Here is a 20,756-nt window from a genome sequence, read left to right as displayed (position 1 = left end):
GTGAAGGCGACTCATGTATCGTTACTAGAGAAAGTGAAAGTTGAAAGATCAGTTCAGTTCAGTCGCTCAGTCATGTCCGACTCTATGCAGCCCCATGGACTGCAGCACGCCAGATTTCCCTGTCCATCACCAACTCCTGGAATTTGCTCAAACTCATGTCCATCAGGTCAGTGATGCCATCCAACCATCTCATCCTCTGTCATCCCCTTCTCCTCCTGCCTTCAGTCTTTCCTAGAATCAGGGTCTTTTTGAATGAGTTAGTTCTTTGCATCGGGTGGCCAAAGTGTTGGAGTTTCAGCTTCGGCATCAGTCCTTCCAATGAATATTTGGGACTGATTTCCTTGAGGATTGACTGGTTTGATCTCCTTGTAGTCCAAGGGACTCTCAAGAGTCTTCTCCAACACCACAGTTGAAAAGCATCAATTCTTCGGCGCTCAGCTTTCTTTATAGTCCAACTCTCACATCCATACATGATTATTGGAAAAATCAAGTTGAAAAATAGGTGCAACTATTTCCAAAATCAGAATGTGTGGAAATTAAAATGTATGTCTAACCCATGTGACATTGGACCACTGAATTTTATTTCATTTTATTTTTTTATATGGAACACTTGACGAATTTGTGTGTCATCTTTGTGCAAGGGCCATGCTAATCTTCTCTGTATCGTTCCAATTTTAGTATATGTGCTGCTAAAGCGAGCGTGGACCGCTGAATTTTAATGGTGTTGCAAAGGAAGTGTTAGGACCTTAGCTGTGTTGTGTTCTCATGTGCGAACATAGCATGATTTATTTAACCTATTCCTTATTGATGGGCATGTGGTTGCTTCCGATCTTTTTCTATGTGGACGGTGATGCAATGATGAATTATCCTCTATATCATGTTGTCATTTTGGAGGGAAACATAGACTCTCCAGCAGTGGAAATGTCAGGTCAAAGGGTAAATGTACTTTAAATTTCGGAAATATTGTCAATTGGTTTTTATTATGCTTGTGTCCCTTTAACAAAAAAAATTATTTCTGGCTGTGCTGGGTCTTTGTTGCTGTGTGTGGGCTTTTTCCGGTTGTGGTGTGCAAGCTTCTCACTGTGATGGCTTCTTGTGTTGAGGAGCATGGGCTCCAGAGAGTTTGGGCTTCAGAGGCTGCAGCTCACAGATTCCGGAGCGTGGGGTCAGTCGATGTGGCCTATAGGCTTAGTTGCCCCGCCACATGTGGAATCTTTCTGGACCAGGGATTGAACCTATGTCGCGTGCAGAGGCAGGCGGATTCTAACCACTGAACCACCAGAGAAGCCCCATGACTGTGTCGCTTTTCACTCCTACTGACAATGGTTAAGATTACCTGATTCCCCACAGCCTTGCTGACAGAAACTACTGCTCAGTTTTTGGGGGTTTTCCTAATTTAATAGTTACCTCAGTTTCGTTTCAATTTGCTTTTTTCTTATGAGTTGAAGAAAGTTTCTTTTTACATGTGTAAGGGCCATTTGTCTTTTTCTATAAACTTTTCAGTTTGTGTACTTTGCTCATTTTTCTTTAAAAAGACTGATCATTTTTGGTCTCTTTGTATTGATGTATTGTAGTTCTCCATGTATTTGGATAATTAGCACTTTGTCTAAAGATGCAAGTTAAAAAGGTATTTTCCCAATTTATCATTTGTCTTTCAACATTTCTTATGGCATATTTTTCTATGTACTTTTTTTGTGTAATAAAAATGACTATTTTTGTGTATGCATTTTGAATCATAATAAGCTCATGAAGAAGTTACATGTTTTCTTCTGAGAATTTTATAGTTTAATTTTTTAATATCAAGATTTCAAAGATGGTTGTGTTTTTCCTGGTACATGATGAGAGATAGATCCAACTTTATTTTTCCCAGGTGATTATTCGGTTGTCTCAACAATATTTATTTGAAATTGTTTTCTTGCCACACTAATTTGAGTTGCCACTTTTTCATATACTAAGTTTTTGTATGTATTTGGCTCTATTTCTGCACTTAAATTCTACTCCTTTTGCCTGTCTAGTCAAGCAAAATTATACTGTTTTAATTACTGGGACTTACTAGCATATTTTAACATCTGTTTGGGATAGCTTCACCACCTTGTTCTTCAGTTTTCAAGCTTTCTAGTTACTCTTGCTTATTTATTTTCTGGAATGAATTTAGAAACAACTTATCTATTTCTTAGAAAAAAATCTATTGGTAATTTTTTTAAAGATCAGGTGAAATTTATAAACTGACTCAGAGAGAACAGACTTTTTATCATGTTGTATTTTTTTACCAAAGAATAAGGCAAACATTTCTACTTTCATTCCCATAGTAGTGTTTTGAAAATTTCCTCATAAAGTTATATATTTCTTTTTTTTTAAATCAATCTTTAAAATACTTGCTTATTAATTTGTAGCTGCCCTGCATCTCTGTTGCTGCACGCTGGGCTCTCTCTAGTTGCGGGCAGCAGGGGCTACTCTTCGTTATAGCGCTTGGGCTTCTCGTTGCAATGGCTTCTCTTTTTGTAGAGCACAGGATCTAGCGCAAGTGGGCTCAGCAGTGGTGGCACGTGGGCTCAGTTACTCTGTGGCATCTGGGGTCTTCCTGGACCAGGGATTGAACCCGAGTCCCTTCATTGCAGCAGATTTTTAGCCACTGGACCACCATGGAAGTCCCAAGATGTCTATTTCTTAAGTTGGTTCTTAAGTGTTTTATCTTTTTGTTGTTGTTCTTGCTATTGCAGATGTGCTTTTCTTGTGCTTTTAAAATTGGTATTTTTTTATGTAAGAAAACTACTCATTGTTGTATATTAACTTTATACTTTGCAATTTATTGCATTCTTTTAATATTTGTAGTAGTTTTTTGGCTGATTGTCTTAAATATAAAATTGTATCTTTTGAAAACAGTGACAATTTTGCCATCTCTTACAATTCTTATACTTTCTTTTGTCTGATTGTAGTTCTTAATATTCTCAGTTCAGTTCAGTTCAGTCACTTAGTTGTGTCGGACTCTGCGACCCCATGAATCGCAGCACGCCAGGCCTCCCTGTCCATCGCCAACTCCCGGAGTTCACCCAAACTCATGTCCATCGAGTCAGTGATGCCATCCAGCCATCTCATCCTCTGTCGTCCCCTTCTCCTCCTGCCCCCAATCCCTCCCAGTATCAGAGTCTTTTCCAGTGAGTCAACTCTTCACAAGAGGTGGCCAAAGTACTGGAGTTTCAGCTTTAGCATCATTCCTTCCAAAGAAATCCCAGGGCTGATCTCCTTCAGAATGGATTGGTTGGATCTCCTTGCAGTCCAAGGGGACTCTCAAGAGTCTTCTCCAACACCACAGTTCAACAGCATCAATTCTTCGGCGCTCAGGTTTCTTCACAGTCCAACTCTCGCATCCATACATGACCATTGGAAAAACCATAGCCTTGACTAGACGGACCTTAGTTGGCAAAGTAATGTCTCTGCTTTTGAATATGCTATCTAGGTTGGTCATAACTTTCCTTCCAAGGAGTAAGCGTCTTTTAATTTCATGGCTGCAATCACCATCTGCAGTGATTTTGGAGCCCCCAAAAATAAAGTCTGACACTGTTTCTGCTGTTTCCCCATTTATTTCCCAGGAAGTGATGGGACCAGATGCCATGATCTTCGTTTTCTGAATGTTGAGCTTTAAGCCAACTTTTTCGCTCTCCTCTTTCACTTTCATCAAGAGGCTTTTTAGTTCCTCTTCACTTTCTGCCATAAGAGTGGTGTCATCTGCATATCTGAGGTTATTGATGTTTCTCCTGGCAATCTTGATTCCAGCTGTGCTTCTTCCAGCCCAGCGTTTCTCATGATGTACTCTGCACAGAAGTTAAATAAGCAGGGTGACAATATACAGCCTTGACGTACTCCTTTTCCTATTTGGAACCAGTCTGTTTTTCCATGTCCATTTCTAACTGTTGCTTCCTGACCTGCATATAGGTTTCTCAAGAGGCAGATCAGGACAATATTAAATAGCCGTATTGACAGGGGGCATCTTCAGCTTATTTCTTACCTTAGCATGTATTCTTCCATTGTTCTCCATTAAGATTGTTTCTGGTGTCTGGATTAATAAATTATGTTAATCATGTTAAATAAATCATCTGTTAATATTTCACAGGATATTTTTTATTTTTATTTTTTTAACTTTATTTTCTACTGGAGTATAACTGATTAATAACATTGTGACAGGTGAACAATGAAGACACTCAGCCATACAGATACGTGTATCCATTCTCCCCTAGACTCCCATGGTGTGTTTTTAAAAATCAAGAATGGGTTTTTACTTTTTCCCAAGTCCTTATTATCACTGAGATAATTTTTCTCCTTGTTTATATTAGTATAGAACTATCACTGATATTAAGCCATCTTTTCATTCATGGAATAAACAATTCTTGATTATTATTTTAAATGTATCCCTTGATTCTGCTTGCTAATATTTTATTTGCAAGCTATAGGTTAAATTGCCAGGAGAAATATCAACAACCTCAATATGCAGATAATACCACTCTAAAGGCAGAAAGTGAAGAGGAACTAAAGAGCCTTTTGATGAGGGTTAAAGAGAGTGAAAAAGCTGGCTTAAATTCAACAGTAAAAAACTAAGATCATGGCATCCAGTCCCATTACTTCATGGCAAATAGATGGGGGGAAAGTGGAAACAGTGACAGATTTTATTTTCTTGGGCTCCAAAATCTCTGCAGATGGTGACTGCTGCCATGAAATTAAAAGATGCTTACTCCTTGGAAGAGAAGCTATGACAAACCTAGATAGCATATTAAAAAGCAGAGACATCACTTTGCCAACAAAAATCCCTATAGTCAAAGCTATGGTTTTCCAAATAGTCATGTACGGTTGTGAGAGTTCAACCACAAAGAAGACTGAGTGCTGAAGAATTGTTGCTTCCAAACTGTGGTGCTGGAGAAAGCTCTTGAGATTCCTTGAGAATGCAAGGAGATCAAACCAGTCAATCCTAAAGGAAATCAACTCTGAATATCCATTGGGAGGACTGATGCTGAAGCTGAAGCTCCAATACTTTGGCCACCTGATGCAAAGAGCTGACTCATTGGAAAAGACCTTGATGCCAGGAAAGACTGAGGGCAGGAGGAGAAGGGGGTGACAGATGAGATGGTCTGGTGGCATCACTGACTCATGGACATGAGTTTGAGCAAACTCTGGGAGATAGTGAAAGACAAGGAAGCCTGGCATGCTGCAGTCCTTGGGGTCACAGAGTCAGACATGACTTAGCGTCTGAACCACAACAACAATGTTTCATTTAATGTTTTTATGTTGATATTTATAAGTAAGACTGGTCTATAATTTTCTTTCTTTGTGCACTCCTTGTCAGGTTTTGATATCAATGTTGTGTTTGCTCTGGAAGCATTTACAAATCAATGATCAGATAGAGATTTCTCGGAAAACATGGGCCATGTGAATTTGAGGCATGCACCTATGTGAAGCCTAGCTGTGATTCCATATTTTCTGAGGATATTTGTATTTTCCCTCCCACCCACCATTAAGACTGAAGCAGATAAGTTTTCTTACTGTGCTTTTCTGTATGCTGGGTTTTCCTAGCTCCTCTTTGGGTATTTTAGCTTTGTGCATGTGTCTCCTATCCATTTCCCTAACTTTGGAAGGACTTTTGTTCTCTAGATCTTGAGAGGATGTCAAGATAGAAACCTGAGGTCATAAAAGATGACTTTAAGGCACCTGGCATTCCACTTAGATTGCTCCTTTCACTCATATGACCTATGTAAATTTTTGTGACTCTCTTGCTGTTGTTATTGTTGCTCAGCCTCTAATGTGTGTCTTTGTGACCCCATGGACTGCAGCTTGCCAGGCTCCTCTGTCCTTTACTATCTCTGGGAGTTTGCTCAAATTCATGTGCATCGAGTTGGTGATGCTACCTAACTGTTTCATCTAACTCTCTCGCTAACTTATTCTTAAAACTGAAAGCAAATCTATTTTGTCCAAAATTTTTACTTGTCTTGCAGAAAGAAGTTGTTAAGACTATCTGGTCTACTATACTGCTAGAAACAGAAATTAGGACCTGCCATATCAAATATATTTGATAATACTAAAGCAATTAAAATCATGTAGTTTTGGCTTAGAAATACGTAACTAGATTAATGAGGCAGAATGGAGACTGTAGAAATAGATCTGTCTCTATATAAGAACTTAGTATATATCCTTACGACACAGCATTTTCAAGATTAAGTTCCAGATGGATTGAAGGGCTAAACTTAAAAAAAAGCTATGAAAGTGTTAGATAAAAATACAGACAAATGTATATATTTAACTACGGAGAAGGAATGATCCTCTAAATCAAACACACATACACTCACACAAGAAAATACAGGCAAATATTTATAACCCAAGGGGTGGAGAAAATTCTCTAAAGCAAGACATACTCGTGCTTGCACAAAAAGCCTTATAGAAAAATGTGATAAATTTGAGTATTTCAACATCAAAACCAAAATGAAAGAAAAAGCGAGAGGCTAGAAGAAAAGATTTTCATCATATATAGAGTAACAAAAAACTGCCATCACAAATATGTTAGCCAGTCAAGAAAAAATGAAATTAAACAGAAAAATTGCAAAACACTATAAAGAAGCAAAATAAAAACCCCATAAAGATATTAAGAGATATATCCCTTATATAGTTTATCAGGGACATCCAAGTCTTAACAATGAGAAACTATTTTGTTAACTATGATATAGTCAAGAATTTCACTCCAGTTATATTAAGCCCAGGCAAATAGGGAAAAACTTGATACCCTAATTTCAGTTGTTGGGAATTTGAATTGATACAATCTTTTTAGAGGATCATTTAGCAATATCAGAATTCTAAAAATGCACACCTTTTTATGCAAGCACACTACTTACATAGCATACACTATGAGACTATGTGCACATGTGAGAAAGAGATTCTATAATAGTAAAAATTTAAGGTGAACTAAATGATCTATGGATTGTACATGTGCACAAGAAGACATGTACAATAATGTTAGCTGCATCACTATTTGTAGTAGAAAATGGTAAAAACAACTTGAATGACAATAATGGAAGAATGGATAGATAAAGCATGGTCTTACCATATGATAGATTACTATATAGCAGTTAATAGGAATAAAAACACATATTTATCAATGTGGATGGATATCAAATGAAATTTGCATGATAAAAGCAAGTTGTAGAGTCATACAGAAAGAAACTATTTTTGTAACAATTTTTAAGCTCACAAAATAATGCTGTATGTTATCAAAGAAAAATGTGGCAGGTGAATTAAAAGGATACACATTAAATATTTGAGAGTAGATGTCTATAGTGAAGGGGGAAGAATGGGGGTAAGGGAATGAAAGTCAAAATTAGCCATAACTAAGGTGTATGAATAATCAAATTATGTCAATACATTTTTTTAGCTGAGTTCTAACACAATTTTAGAAAAACAAAACAAACAAATGAACAAAACTGATATAACCATACCAGTACTTAGGTGAGAGTTAAAGGAAGTTAAAAAGGCAAGTCAAAGAACCACGTGTACTGTGTTATAAGACATAAAACAAACCTACAAAATAAAACCCTCTTTACACATACATTCACATATACCCCCCCACACACAGATGCACAGAGAAAGTTTTGAAAAAGATAGCTATTGGACATATGTAAATAATAATGTGGGAAATTTTCATACATTATTCATAAAAATTTATAAGTAGTATAGAATAAAAATAAAAAGCAGAGACATTACTTTGCCAACAAACGTCCATCTAGTCAAGGCTATGGTTTTTCCAGTAGTTGTGTATGGATGTGAGAGTTGGATTATAAAGAAAGCTGAGCGCCGAAGAATTGATGCTTTTGAACTGTGGTGTTGGAGAAGACTCTTGAGAATCCGTTGGACAGCAAGGAGATCCAACTAGTCCATCCTAAAGGAGATCAGTCTTGGGTGTACATTGGAAGGACTGATGTTGAAACTAAAACTTCAGTAGTTTGGCCACCTGATGGGAAAAGCTGACTCATTTGAAAAGACCCTGATGCTGGGAAAGATTGAGGGCAGGAGAAGGGGATGGCAGAGGATGAGATGGCTGGATGGCATCACTGACTCAATGGACATGAGTTTGGGTAAACTCTGGGAGTTGGTGATGTGTAGGGAGGACAGGGAGGCCTGGCGTGCTGTGGTTCATGCGGTTGCAAAGAGTCAGACATGACTGAGCAACTGAACTGAACTGAACTGAAAAATAAATGCAGCTAGAAACTCCAGAAAAATACAAAAAGCAGTAAGAAAGGAAATCTAATGATTACAGCTTCTGCAATGAACAGTATTTTCACAATAACAATAATGTAAAGAGGGAATTTTTTTTCTTTTTGCTCTCTCTCACTCTACACAGGTGTGTATGAATGATGTATATATGTTACATATGTGAGTATTTAATTTTTGCAAGGATTTTATGCCCTTTATGCCATAGTAATATGTTGTTCACTTAGGTATAAAATATAACTCCCAAGCAGATAATAGCCTTTATATCCTTGCTCATCTCTGTCAGTCCATCTGTCTCTCTTTGTCTCTGTCTCTCCCCAATATATCTATATATTTTTCAGCTACATAGCAAATCAAGTTTTTAGAGCCTTCTTATGTAAGGAGTTAAAATGAGAAGAGATAAGACAATGCTATATTGAACAGTATTTGATTCTGTAATCATGATGCATTTATTGCCAACAGGAGAGTTTTAATTGATTTTTAGTTGTTTATAACCAACCTTTGGGTAATGCTTAGGAGACCTAGGAATAACCTTGATAATGAAATTTTTAAATTGAAGTGTGGAATTGTTGAATGGATTGGTTGCGGAGTTAAAATCTTAATTCTATTTAAAAAACATAAAAAGGTGGTGGATGAAACAAAAACTCAAGGTGATAGGGTATTATCTATAGTTATTGAACCTGTGCCCCCTGCAATGGAAACATGGAATCCTAACCACTGGACCCCCAGGGAATTGCCTCCAGTAGGTGTTATTAATGTTATTATCTTGGTCTCAGTGCTGCTGGGAGAAATTAGGAAAGATTTGGTGCCCAGGCTTGGAGCAATGAATTAGAAAGAAAAGTGGAATCCCTAACTTCTCAACGAAGACGGTTAGCAGTATCAGTCACCCGAAGAAAGCTGGGTCCAGGAGAAAGGTGAAGCATGATGCGGACTATAGAGGAGCTTCTCAAACATGTGGAGGGATGTGTGTGGTTATTTGTAGCAAGGAGTTTGCTAGGGGCTTGAATCATAATTATGGGTATAATTATTTGGGTATAAAGATGAATGACAAAGTTTTAAATATGGGTTTCAAATAGATTGGCTTTCAACCCAATTTTTCACCAATCCTTCTCCCTTTTGGGGAATATTTTCCTAGAAAAATTATTCCCTTATTTTACAGAAAGTCACTATCCTCTGTAAATGAATTTCCTGGACAGAATTCATTACCTGGCCAGTGGGAGGAAGGCTTCTTATGTAAGACAGTCTCCTTGTCCACTTAGGTATTGATTTGATTGAAAAAAAAAAAATCCCTCCACCATTTGTGTGCAGTTGTGCCTGTTCATGTTCAATGAAAAATTATAGCAAGACGGAGACAGAAATTCTCCTTCCATAGTGGCTGCTATTTCACTACATGTAATTGGGCTTCTAATAAAAAGATCCATGTATTGGTGATATTCTTCTAAGGGACCTTTCTAGGGCAATTATGGAGCTGGAGGTGTAGATACTCTGGTCAAATATGAAAGAGAACTTTTAAATTCTGGACAAGACTATCTGAGATATCAATGTATTTCTTGATTCCTAGGCAGTGTATGAATGGAATGGACTGAAACATGTTTTTTATGGTTTAGTTATCCATCTATGTGAAGGAAGAGTACAAAATCAGATACTCTTTCAAGATCCTTTTCTAGTTCTGGGTTTTTACATATTTAAAATTCAAGAGCACAAATAAATTTTAAGCTTTCCATTTTATTTTGCCCCCAAGGCACATAAATAGAGCATGGGAATGGTAAATGGAGAGAAAAATTATAAGCTTGAGTTTTAACTCCTTTTTCCTTAAAATAACAAAGCTATGATTTGCCATATATTCTATATAGCTTTGGAGGAGAATTTGTCCTCCATTTATTCCTAAGAATTATTATATTCAGGAGAAAGGCATGGGGAAGGGTGTTTATAAATAAAAAATTTTATTCAAGATTGGCAGCCCTTGTAAATAGACAACAAATGAGAACCGACTATATAGCACAGGGAACTTTACTCAGTGCTTTATAGTGATGTAAATGGGAAGGAAATCTAAAAGAGGGGGTGTATGTATATGTGTGGCTGATTAGCTTTTTGATGTACAGCACAGATTAACACAACATTGTAAAGCAGCTATGCTCCAATTTAAAAAAAGAGGGTTGGCAGCCATCGATGTTCTAGGAAATAATAATAGGGCAATAACTCCTTATTGCCAAATTCAGATTTAAATTGAAGAAAGTAGGGAAAACCACGAGACCATTCAGGTATGACCTAAATAATTCCCTAACGATTATATAGTGGAAGTGCCAAACAGATTCAAGGGACTAGATCTGATAGACAGCGTGCCTGAAGAACTATGGACAGAGGTTCGTGACATTGTACAGGAGGCAGGGATCAAGACCATCCCCATGGAAAAGAAATGCAAAAAGGCAAAGTGGTTGTCTGAGGAGGCCTTACAAATAGCTGTGAAAAGAAGAGAAGCAAAAGGCGTACTGTTCTCCATAGCGGTTGTATCAGTTTGCATTCCCACTAACAGTATAGGTGGGCTCCCTTTTCTCCACGCCCTCTCCAGCATTTATTCTTTGTAGACTTTTGGTGATGGCCATTCTGACCAGTGTGAAATGATACCTCATTGTGGTTTTGTTTTGTATTTCTCTAATAATGAGCGATATTGAGCATCGTGTAATACCTGGAATGACTTTTATTTCTTGACCAAGTTCTGACTGACATATTGGATAACATGGTTCAAAACTTCTAGAGTACTTCTTCCTGCTAAGTGACTGGGGTCCATATCATAGATCACAGATGACCTCATTATCAGAAGGTCAAATGAATGAAAGAAGATGGGGCTTCAGAGAATTGTACAGGCATATAAATGCCTTGTTTCTCCTTTGCCTGAAATGGAGCAAAATGAACCAGATGAAATTAAACCCATGAAAACATCTTTTATGTGGGTTCCTCTGGGTCATAGGGTGAACTTGTCTCCTTCTCTCTGTTATCTAATAATGCCTTCTCCCTTTCCGCCCCCTACTATCTCTTCTATTTCTTAAATGACTTCATCTATAAGGATAAAAAACTATGCAGTGGAAACAATATCAGCTTTTGAAATTGGAGCATAAGATTAATGGGCATGATTTGAAAAACAGAAATTGTAATATTAATGATGATGAAAAACTGTTAAAATGAGTCAGGAAGAAAATAGCGTCTGAGGAGACCTTACAAATAACTGTGAAAAGAAGAGTAGTGAAAAACAAAGGAGAAAAGGAAAGATATACCCATTTGAATGCAGAGTTCGAAAGAATAGTAAGGAGAGATAAGAAAGCCTTCCTCAGTGATCAGTGCAAAAAAAATAGAGGACAATAATAGAATGGGAAAGACTAGAGATCTCTTCAAGAAAATTAGATATACCAAGGGAACATTTCATGCAAAGATGGGCTCGATAAAGGACAGAAATGGTATGGACCTAACAGAAGCAGAAGATATTAAGAAGAGGTGGCAAGAATACATAGAAGAACTATACAAAAAAGATCTTCATGACCCAGATAATCACAAAGGTGTGATCACTCACATACAGCCAGACATCCTGGAATGTGAAGTCCAGTGAGCCTTAAGAAGCATCGCTACAAACAAAGTTAGTGGAGGTGATGGAATTCCAGTCGACCTATTTCAAATCCTAAAAGATGATGCTGCGAAAGTGCTGCACTCAATATGTCAGCAAATTTGGAAAACTCAGCAGTGGCCATGGAAAAGGTCAGTTTTCATTCCAATCCCAAAGAAAGGCAATGCCAAAGAATGCTCAAACTACCTCACAATTGCACTCATCTCACACACTAGCAAAGTAATGCTCAAAATTCTCCAAGCCAAGCTTCATCAATACATGAGCCATGAACTTCCAGATATTTTTCCAGATGCTGGTTTTAGAAAAGGCGGAGGAACCAGAGATCAAATTGCCAACATTCACTGGATCATCGAAAAAGCAAGAGTTCCAGAAAAACATCTATTTCTGCTTTATTGACTATGTAAAAGCCTTTAACTGTGTGGATCACAATAAACTGGAAAATTCTGAAAGAGATGGGAATACCAGACCACCTGATCTGCCTCTTGAGAAACCTGTATGCAGGTCAGGAAGCAACAGTTAGAACTGGACATGGAACAACAGACTGGTTCCAAATAGGAAAAGGAGTACGTCAAGGCTGTATATTGTCACCCTGCTTATTTAACTTCTGTGCAGAGTACATCATGAAAAACGCTGGGCTGGAAGAAGCACAGCTGGAATCAAGATTGCCAGGAGAAATATCAATAACCTCAGATATGCAGATGACACCACCCTTATGGCAGAAAGTGAAGAGGAACTAAAACGCCTCTTGATGAAAGTGAAAGAGGAGAGCGAAAAAGTTGGCTTAAAGCTCAACATTCAAAAAACGAAGATCATGGCATCTGGTCCCATCACTTCATGGGAAATAGATGGGGAAACAGCGGAAACAGTGTCAGACTTTATTTTGGGGGGCTCCAAAATCACTGCAGATGGTGATTGCAGCCGTGAAATTAAAAGACACTTACTCCTTAGAAGGAAAGTTATGACCAACCTAGACAGCATATTCAAAAGCAGAGGTATTACTTTGCCGACTAAGGTCCGTCTAGTCAAGGCTATGGTTTTTCCAATGGTCATGTATGGATGCAAGAGTTGGACTGTGAAGAAAGCTGCGTGCCAAAGAATTGATGCTCTTGAACTGTGGTGTTAGAGAAGACTCTTGAGAGTCCCTTGGACTGCAAGGAGGTCTAACCAGTCCATCCTAAAGCAGACCAGTCCTGAGTGTTCATTGGAAAGACTGATGTTGAAGCTGAAAATCCAATACTTTGGCCACCTGATGTGAAGAATTGACTCATTTGAAAAGACCCTGATGCTGGGAAAGATTGAGGGCAGGAGGAGAAGGGGACGACAGAGGATGAGATGGTTGGATGGCATCACTGACTCAACGGACTTGAGTTTGGGTAGACTCCGGGAGTTGGTGATGGACAGGGAGGCCTGGCGTGCTGCAGTCCATGGGATCACAAAGAGTCGGACAGGACTGAGCGACTGAACTAAACTGAACTGTTCAGAATTTATCAGGTACTGTGTCAGGCACTGCTGGTGATGCAATAATTAAAAAGCTGATCTGCTCATAAGACGCTGGATGAGAGAAGAAGTAAATTTGACTGTAGTGAACAACAATGACTGAAACATAAAAAGATTGCTCCTTTTCCAGAAAAGAAGTCTAGGGAAGATAGGCCAGGCTTGGACTCGTGGTTTTACAGTCGTTGGACTCTGGCCTCCTTCTATCTTTCTGTTTCATCATCCTTAACTGGTGGTGTCCATAATGAAGGTCACTGTATGATCCAAGATCGCTTTCTCTTTTTTTAACTTTTTATTGGAGTATAGTCAATTAACAATGTTGTGATAGTTTCAGGTGGAAAGCAAAGGGATTCAGCCATACATATACATGTATCCATTCTCCCCCAAACTCCCTTCCCATCCAGATTGCCACATAACATTTAACAGAGTTCTCTGTGTTATACAGTAGGTTCTTGTTGGTTGTCCATTTTAAATATAACAGTGTGTACATGTCCATCCCAAACTCCCTAACTATTCCTTCTCCCAGCAACCGTAAGTTCCTTCTCTGGTCTGGGAGTCTGCTTTTGTTTTGTAAATAAGTTCATTTGTATCATTTCTTTTTAGATTCCACATATAAGAGATGTCATACAATATTTCTCCTTCTCTGTCTGACTTCACTCAGTACGACAATCTCTAGGTCATTCCGTATCGCTGCAAATTACATTATTCAAGATGGCTTTCTTAGCTCTAGCCATCCCCTCTTCATCCCAGGCAGCAGGAAGGTGGAAGGAGGAAAGGACAAAATGTCAGCCTCCCATCTGAATTTGTTCTCCTTTATCTGTCTTCCTGTAAGTTCCAGAAAACTTTTCTCTTTATATCTCATTCATCAGAATTTAGTCACATGACCATACTTTACCATGTAAAGGGAGGCTGGAGAGGGTAATTTCTTAAAAAAAAAAAATTATTTATTTTTATTTTTTGGAAGTGCTAGGTCTTCACTGCTGCGTGAGGGCTTTCTCTAGTTGTGGAGAGAAGGGGCTCTTCTCTGTGGTGCATGGGCTTCTCATCGTGGCAGCTTCTCTTGCTGAGGAGCACAGGCTCTAGAGTGCGTGGGCTTCAGTAGTTGTGGCTCCCAGGCTGAGCTGCCCTGTGGTATGTCTTCCCGGATTAGGAGTGGAACCTCTGTCTCCTGCATTGCCAGGCGGACTCTTAACCACTGCACTGCCAGGGAAGCCCCGGAGCGACCAATCTCTATTAGAAAGTTCTACTCTAATAGACGGTGGCAGTGTACCTCTATTACTGAGAAGTGGGGTATATTGGGTGCCAATTGACAATTTCTGCTGTAGGAAGTTAAAATCTACTTGGGGAAATAAGAACCTGTAGGCTTGTAAAGACAATGAATAGTCTATTGGGAAGGACCAAGGCATGCGTTGCCAAAATTTGGAGGAGGAAGAATAGGTGTCAAGGCATCTTGGAAGAACTGAGATTTGAACTCCCCTTTGAAGATAAGAAGGATTCAATAGGCACAAAAGCTTGGGAGGGCACCCCAGCAGGAGGCATTGACCTGAGCAGAAGCCTAGAAGCTGGACAATGCAGATCAGCCTCAGGGCAGGAGCAACAGAGACCAAATGTTAAGCTTCGATGTAATGGAGTCTTTGGCTGAAAAAGGAAGGAATAGGACTGATTTTTGTTTCATTCCTTAAGGCAAAAGTTCCAAGACCACTTAGCCAGGAGAAAACATGACTACTGAATTTGCTTCCCTGTTACTGGAATTGACAATCCTGTATGCCATAAACAACTCATGCCAGCAGAAATGATTGCATTATTTACTTCAATGAGTTCCACTAGTTTTTGGATTATCCAAAATAACACACGGAGTGTAACCAGTGAATGAATATATCACAGCAGCAATCAAAATAAACACATGGGATGCCTGAGACCATAGCCAAAGGCTAATATTCATTAAATAGGGGAACGAAAAAACCCGACAAATAGAAGGTTCTGGGTCTCTTTCCTAAATATTAATTGTTTATTTCACAATTCTCCTCTACTCCAAACAGACCTTAAACCGCCTCTTCTTAATATGCTCCCATAAAGGATTATAAACTAGAAAGAAGGTTGGTTTAAACAAAAGTAATCAGAAAGTAAGCTATCTTCTTCTTTCTCTCTGGCTCGAAGCTAGTTTTGTCTGTTAAAGAACTTCAGCGCACAGACCTCAAGGTCAAACAGAGGTCACTCTTCTGCTTTTTGAGGTATGGGCGCTTTCATGTTATTTGCTCACTTTTATTGCTGAGAATAACCATCCATTTGCCCACATAACCAAGGCCTCCCCAACACAAAGACTTGAGAGTAGGCTCTGGTGGGGGGTTAATCCCATTCAACACAAAGCAAACAACTTCAAATCTCATTAAATGTTGGACTTTAGAGCAAGAATACAAATATTTCCAATTTAGAAAAGGAAGATAGAAATGTGACACAGAAGTATTCTAATCATTTAGTAGAGTAAATCGTACCAACATGATCCTAAAACTGTCAACTTGGTGGAGAAGAGAATAAAACTTCATTAATAATACAACAGTAATGCTTACTTTTCACATCAGGAAAATTCCATTATAACAAACAGCCCGAGGCTTTTAAATTGCTTTTGTTCTAGATCAGTGGAATATTGTTATGAAGAATATATTGCTAGCGATGATAGTTTAGATCTGAGGATGAAACCTAGCTGATTTTTATAGTGTGAACCAGCAGAGGTGGTGGTGGTTGCACACAGGACTGTGTGTGAATAATCTCCTTTGTGCAAATTTTTAAAAGGTAAACCCTTGAGACTTCCCTGGTGGCCCAGTGGTTAAGACTCAGCCCTTCCAATGTAGCGGGCATGGGATAGACCTCTGGTCGAGAAACTAAGATCCCGCATGCCCTGAGTCATGGTCACAAATAAATAAATACAAGGTAGACCCTTCACATGGGCACACAGCTTAGTGAGGAGACTGCTGGCTGGAATTCAACTCCATTTGCCCCTTCAGCTAGGGCACAGCTAAACAACCCCCTGCAGAGGTCCTAGTGGCACAAGATTGTTCTCTTAAGACCTATTTATAAGGTGATCCTCTGAAATTATTTTCCTTAAGTCTACTCTGGGATAGACCTCATATATACTTCCTTTTTAGTTATAAGATCCTCTCTGATAGAATTTCCCATTTAAAGATTTGGACCAATGTTTGTTTGTTTTTTTCCCCACTGGTTTTGGAAGTGTTTTAGGTTCATCATCCTACAGGCGTCTTGTAGTTCTCCCAGTTATCAACCGTGGTATCTTGCGGTAAGTTAGGATATTTTTTTCACTCTCTTAGCCTAACTTTCCTTATCAAGGAACTATTAGTTCACTGGTTCTCAATAAACATTTCAGAAGGTCCTTTTTCAATACCAAAATGAAATTCATAGGTAATATCATTCTACACTGAGAAGTTTTAAATAATTATAATGCCCACATATAAAGGAGAAAGAAAAGAAGAGCTGTTTATCATAAAGCTATATAAAATGCATAGGCTTAACTATAATACAAAATATAATAAAGTTGTCAGATGCTGAATAAAACAAAGTTAGAATCTTCTCTCAGTTTAAACTGTAGTCTACATTCCTGGAAAAATCAGTGTAAACCCACGACAGTACACTTTGTGATTATGTGGAAAACAGAGTTAGGTGCTAGGTTTGATCACTGGAACAGGCTTTCCACCCATATAAATGGGCTTTTTTGAAAGTGGTTTGGAGTTCCATGGGAATTGCTTGTTGGGTGGGACTGTGTCATATGTGGAAGGAGGTATAGCACCTCTGGTCCTAATCTACAAATGCCAGTAATACCAGTCCCCTAATCATTGTGATAATAAAAAAATCCCCCCAGATTTCCACAACACACCTGACTAGGGATTTTCTTCTTTCATTGACAATCACTGGGTTAACTAGTCTTGAGTCCAAGAAGGCTGAAAAAACTCAGGACCAGAAAAGTCCTTCCTCGATGAAAAGGATAACTGCAACTCCACTTTCCCTCAGCCTTTCCTAGGGACTCCAGCTGTAGGGGGAAGGAAATAAAGCTGATGTGACAATTAGCCAGAACCAGCCCTGGAAAGGACCTTAAGGATAGCAAATGATACCTCTACCTTCTCACTCCATCTTCTCCTATCTGGCAGGGATTTTCCACTTTCTCTTCCCTTTCAAGCTAGTCTACTCTTTCAGAAGTATAGATGAGGACTTCCCTTGTGGTTAAGAATCTGTCTGCCAAGGTAGGGGACATGGGTTTAATCCCTAGTCTGGGAAGATCCTACATGCCACCAGGCAACTGAGCCCAAGTGCCACAATTACTGAGCTCACGTGCTGCAACTACTGAAGACCGTGGGCCCTAGAGCTCGTCCTCTGCAATAAGAGAACTCACTGCAAAGAGAAGCCCGCGCACTGCAACAAAGAATAGCCCCTGCTCGCCACAACTAGAGAAAGCCTGCAAGAAGCAACTAAGACCCAGTGCAGCCAAAAATTGATTTTTTAAAAAAGTACAGATGATGTTAGGGATTTATATCTTTCATGTAAATATGTGTTAATTGTACATCTCTCAAATCCAAATGGCTTATGAGAATATGAAAAGGTGCCGAACCTCGCTAGAAATTAAGGTAGTGAGAAATTTATAATAAAAATGAAATATTATTTCATACTCATCAGATTGGCAAAAATCTAAAACTTCAACAATATCAAATGTTGGAAAAGAATATTGAAATTGGTACAACCACTTTGGGGAGCAATTTGATTTTATCTATTAAGATCGGAAATGCTCTGATTCCTACATCCCACAAAATCGACTCTTTGGTCTGTACCTTAGAGAAACACAATTTGATTGCACCAGAAGATATATATGTTTGTGGCAGCATTACTTTTAAGAGTGAAAAACTAAATCAACTGGAGACATTTAAATGTCATTAATAGAAGATCAGATTCATATATCATCAGGTATTCATAGAAGGGAATATTATACAGCAATTACAATGATGAATCACAGCTTTGGGTCTGCATAGTGATAAATCTTAAAAACAATTCAGAAAAGCTAATTTCAGGGTATGTAGAGTGTGACACCATTTAAATAGTTTTAAAACCTGCAAAATAGTGCCATATATTGTTTACAGATACATGAATATGCAGTTAAAGCATAAAACATGTACAAGAATGATTAATGATTCATGATCTTGGTTATTTCTGAAGGAGAAAGAAGAATGAGATTGGAAAGAGGACATGCAGAAAGCTCTCAGTTGAATCTGCAATGCTTTTGTTTCCCAAAAAAATATCTGAAGGAAATGTGGCCAACTGTTAAGATTTAATTTGCTATAGATGGTGCTGGTGCTGGATATACCGGGTACTCATTATATCTTTTACATATTTTGATGAGAAATATACTATAATAAAAATAATGTTAACAAGTGATGCATCTCTAGGGTTGCTTGTATTCTTGATTTAGCAGATTCTTTCTGACCTTATGAGACAGAGAACTCAATAATGAACAAGATACATTCCCCCCCATCTTAGATTGTGGTTCTCTAATTTTATTGTGTGTCAGAATCACCTGGAAGGCTTGTTAAAACACACACTGCTGGGCCCACCCCCAGGGTTTCTGCTTCAGTAGGTCTAGGATGGGCCTTGAGAATCTGCATTTCTAGCAAGTTCCCAGATGATGTTGCGGGTTTGGGGACCTCATGTCTCCTGACATTGTTTGAATACCATCGCAAGAGGACTTTATTCCTGCTATAAGAATTCCAAGAAGTGACGGGAGAAGTATTTTCTGGACCACATGCTTGGCCAAGTCTCTAAAGACACAGTTATGCTACCTGCCCTGAGTCACAAGTGACACATCATCTTCCTGGCTTCTCGAGAAATGTCACGGCATCCCTGTAACCCCATCTTACTTGTGGCTGTGTATATTTCAACGTATTCCATTAAAATTTTAGCTCCTCTATACATCTTATTTGGTGTACACCTTATACAAAATACCAGTAGTAGTTACTCTCCAATATTGGAATTATGGTTAATTTTTAAACCTTTTTTGCTTGTCTGCATCATCTAACATTTCCATAATGAACATTTCCATCATGGACAAGTATTAATTACATAATAAGGATATTAAAATAAAATAAATATATATATCAAATTGTGTTAGGCTCTGTGATGTGGGTGGAGCTTCTAAGAAGTAATACAGATATAGACTTGCCTTCAAGAGATTTATGACCTTGTTCATACATACATTGGAAAAACATTTCAGAAGACAAAGTATTCAGGAAACAGTGTTCACTGAGAACTAAAAGTACAGTTGGCAAGTACTTTGGAAGGAAAAAATTACCAGGTTGAGTGAACCTAGAAGTGTTTGGGCCCAGCCTTGGATGATAAATGTGCCAGAGCCTAAGCAGAGGGCAAGGAAGGATTCAAGGGTCTTTGCAAATCCCCAGGCTATATACAGGTACTCAGTGAACACTGTGAAGAATTGAACACTTACTGAATTCATACAGCAACTGCACTCTGGCATACGTACACATGCAGCCACATAATAGTGGCTCATACCCAAGACACATAAGCTGAAACCAAAATTAACTTCACTGTGGGTTCATGACAAGTCAGGTATGGGAGAAAATGTCTTTTTCTTCTTTTACATGATTTCTGCCTTGATGACTACATCCCTAAAGTGCATCTGTGAATTCGTAAAGAAAGACCCATATGGACTGGACGCACCTCTTCCTGGATGTGTTCTCCTCCCCTTTTGCTCTGAATTAAGATTGAGGAGTTCGTCGTGGATTATTGCTCTTCTAGTTTCTCTGTTCAAAACCATACTTACCCTAATGGAGTGTCTCTTCTTTATATTTGGGTTGTTTATATTTTCCTCTGTGTTAAAAAAGCCTGCACCACATCTACTTTATCCATTCATCTGTTGTTGGACATTTAGCTTGTTTCCATGTCCTGGCTATTGTAAACAGCGCTGCAGTGCCAACTGGGGTGCAAACAGATAGCTACTGGGAATCTGCTGCATAGTACAGGGAGCACAGTTGGGTGCTCTGTGATGACCTAGAGCATGGGAGTGGGGAGAAGTTCCAAAAGAGAAGGGCTATGTGGATAGCATATATATATCATGATGCATATATCACTCTGCTGTACATCACAAACTAACCCAACATTGTGAAACAATTTTACTCCAATAAAAATAAAGTCTTCCCAGGTGGTACAGTGGGAAAGAATTCACCTGGCAATATAGGAGGCACAGGAGATGCAGGTTTGATCCCTGGGTGGGAAAGATCTCCTGGGAGTAGGAAACTGCAACCCACTCCAGCATTCTTGCCTGGAAAATCCCATGGACACTGGAGCCTAGTGAGCTAGCGTCCAAGGGGTTGCAAAGAGTTGGACATAACTG

At 38.7% G+C, this 20,756-nt stretch overlaps 1 non-coding gene across 1 annotated transcript; it reads right to left on the bottom strand.

Moving 5' to 3' along the window:
• Positions 1 to 595: 595 nt before the first annotated feature.
• Positions 596 to 698, bottom strand: LOC138069853 (U6 spliceosomal RNA). The gene has a single exon (XR_011144120.1). It is a non-coding gene; the product is annotated as a U6 spliceosomal RNA (small nuclear RNA).
• Positions 699 to 20,756: the final 20,058 nt, after the last annotated feature.

Source organism: Capricornis sumatraensis, chromosome 22 (genome assembly GCF_032405125.1).
Source record: "Capricornis sumatraensis isolate serow.1 chromosome 22, serow.2, whole genome shotgun sequence".
Classification (NCBI taxonomy): Eukaryota; Metazoa; Chordata; class Mammalia; order Artiodactyla; family Bovidae; genus Capricornis; species Capricornis sumatraensis.
This window is presented reverse-complemented; position numbering and strand designations above follow the sequence as displayed.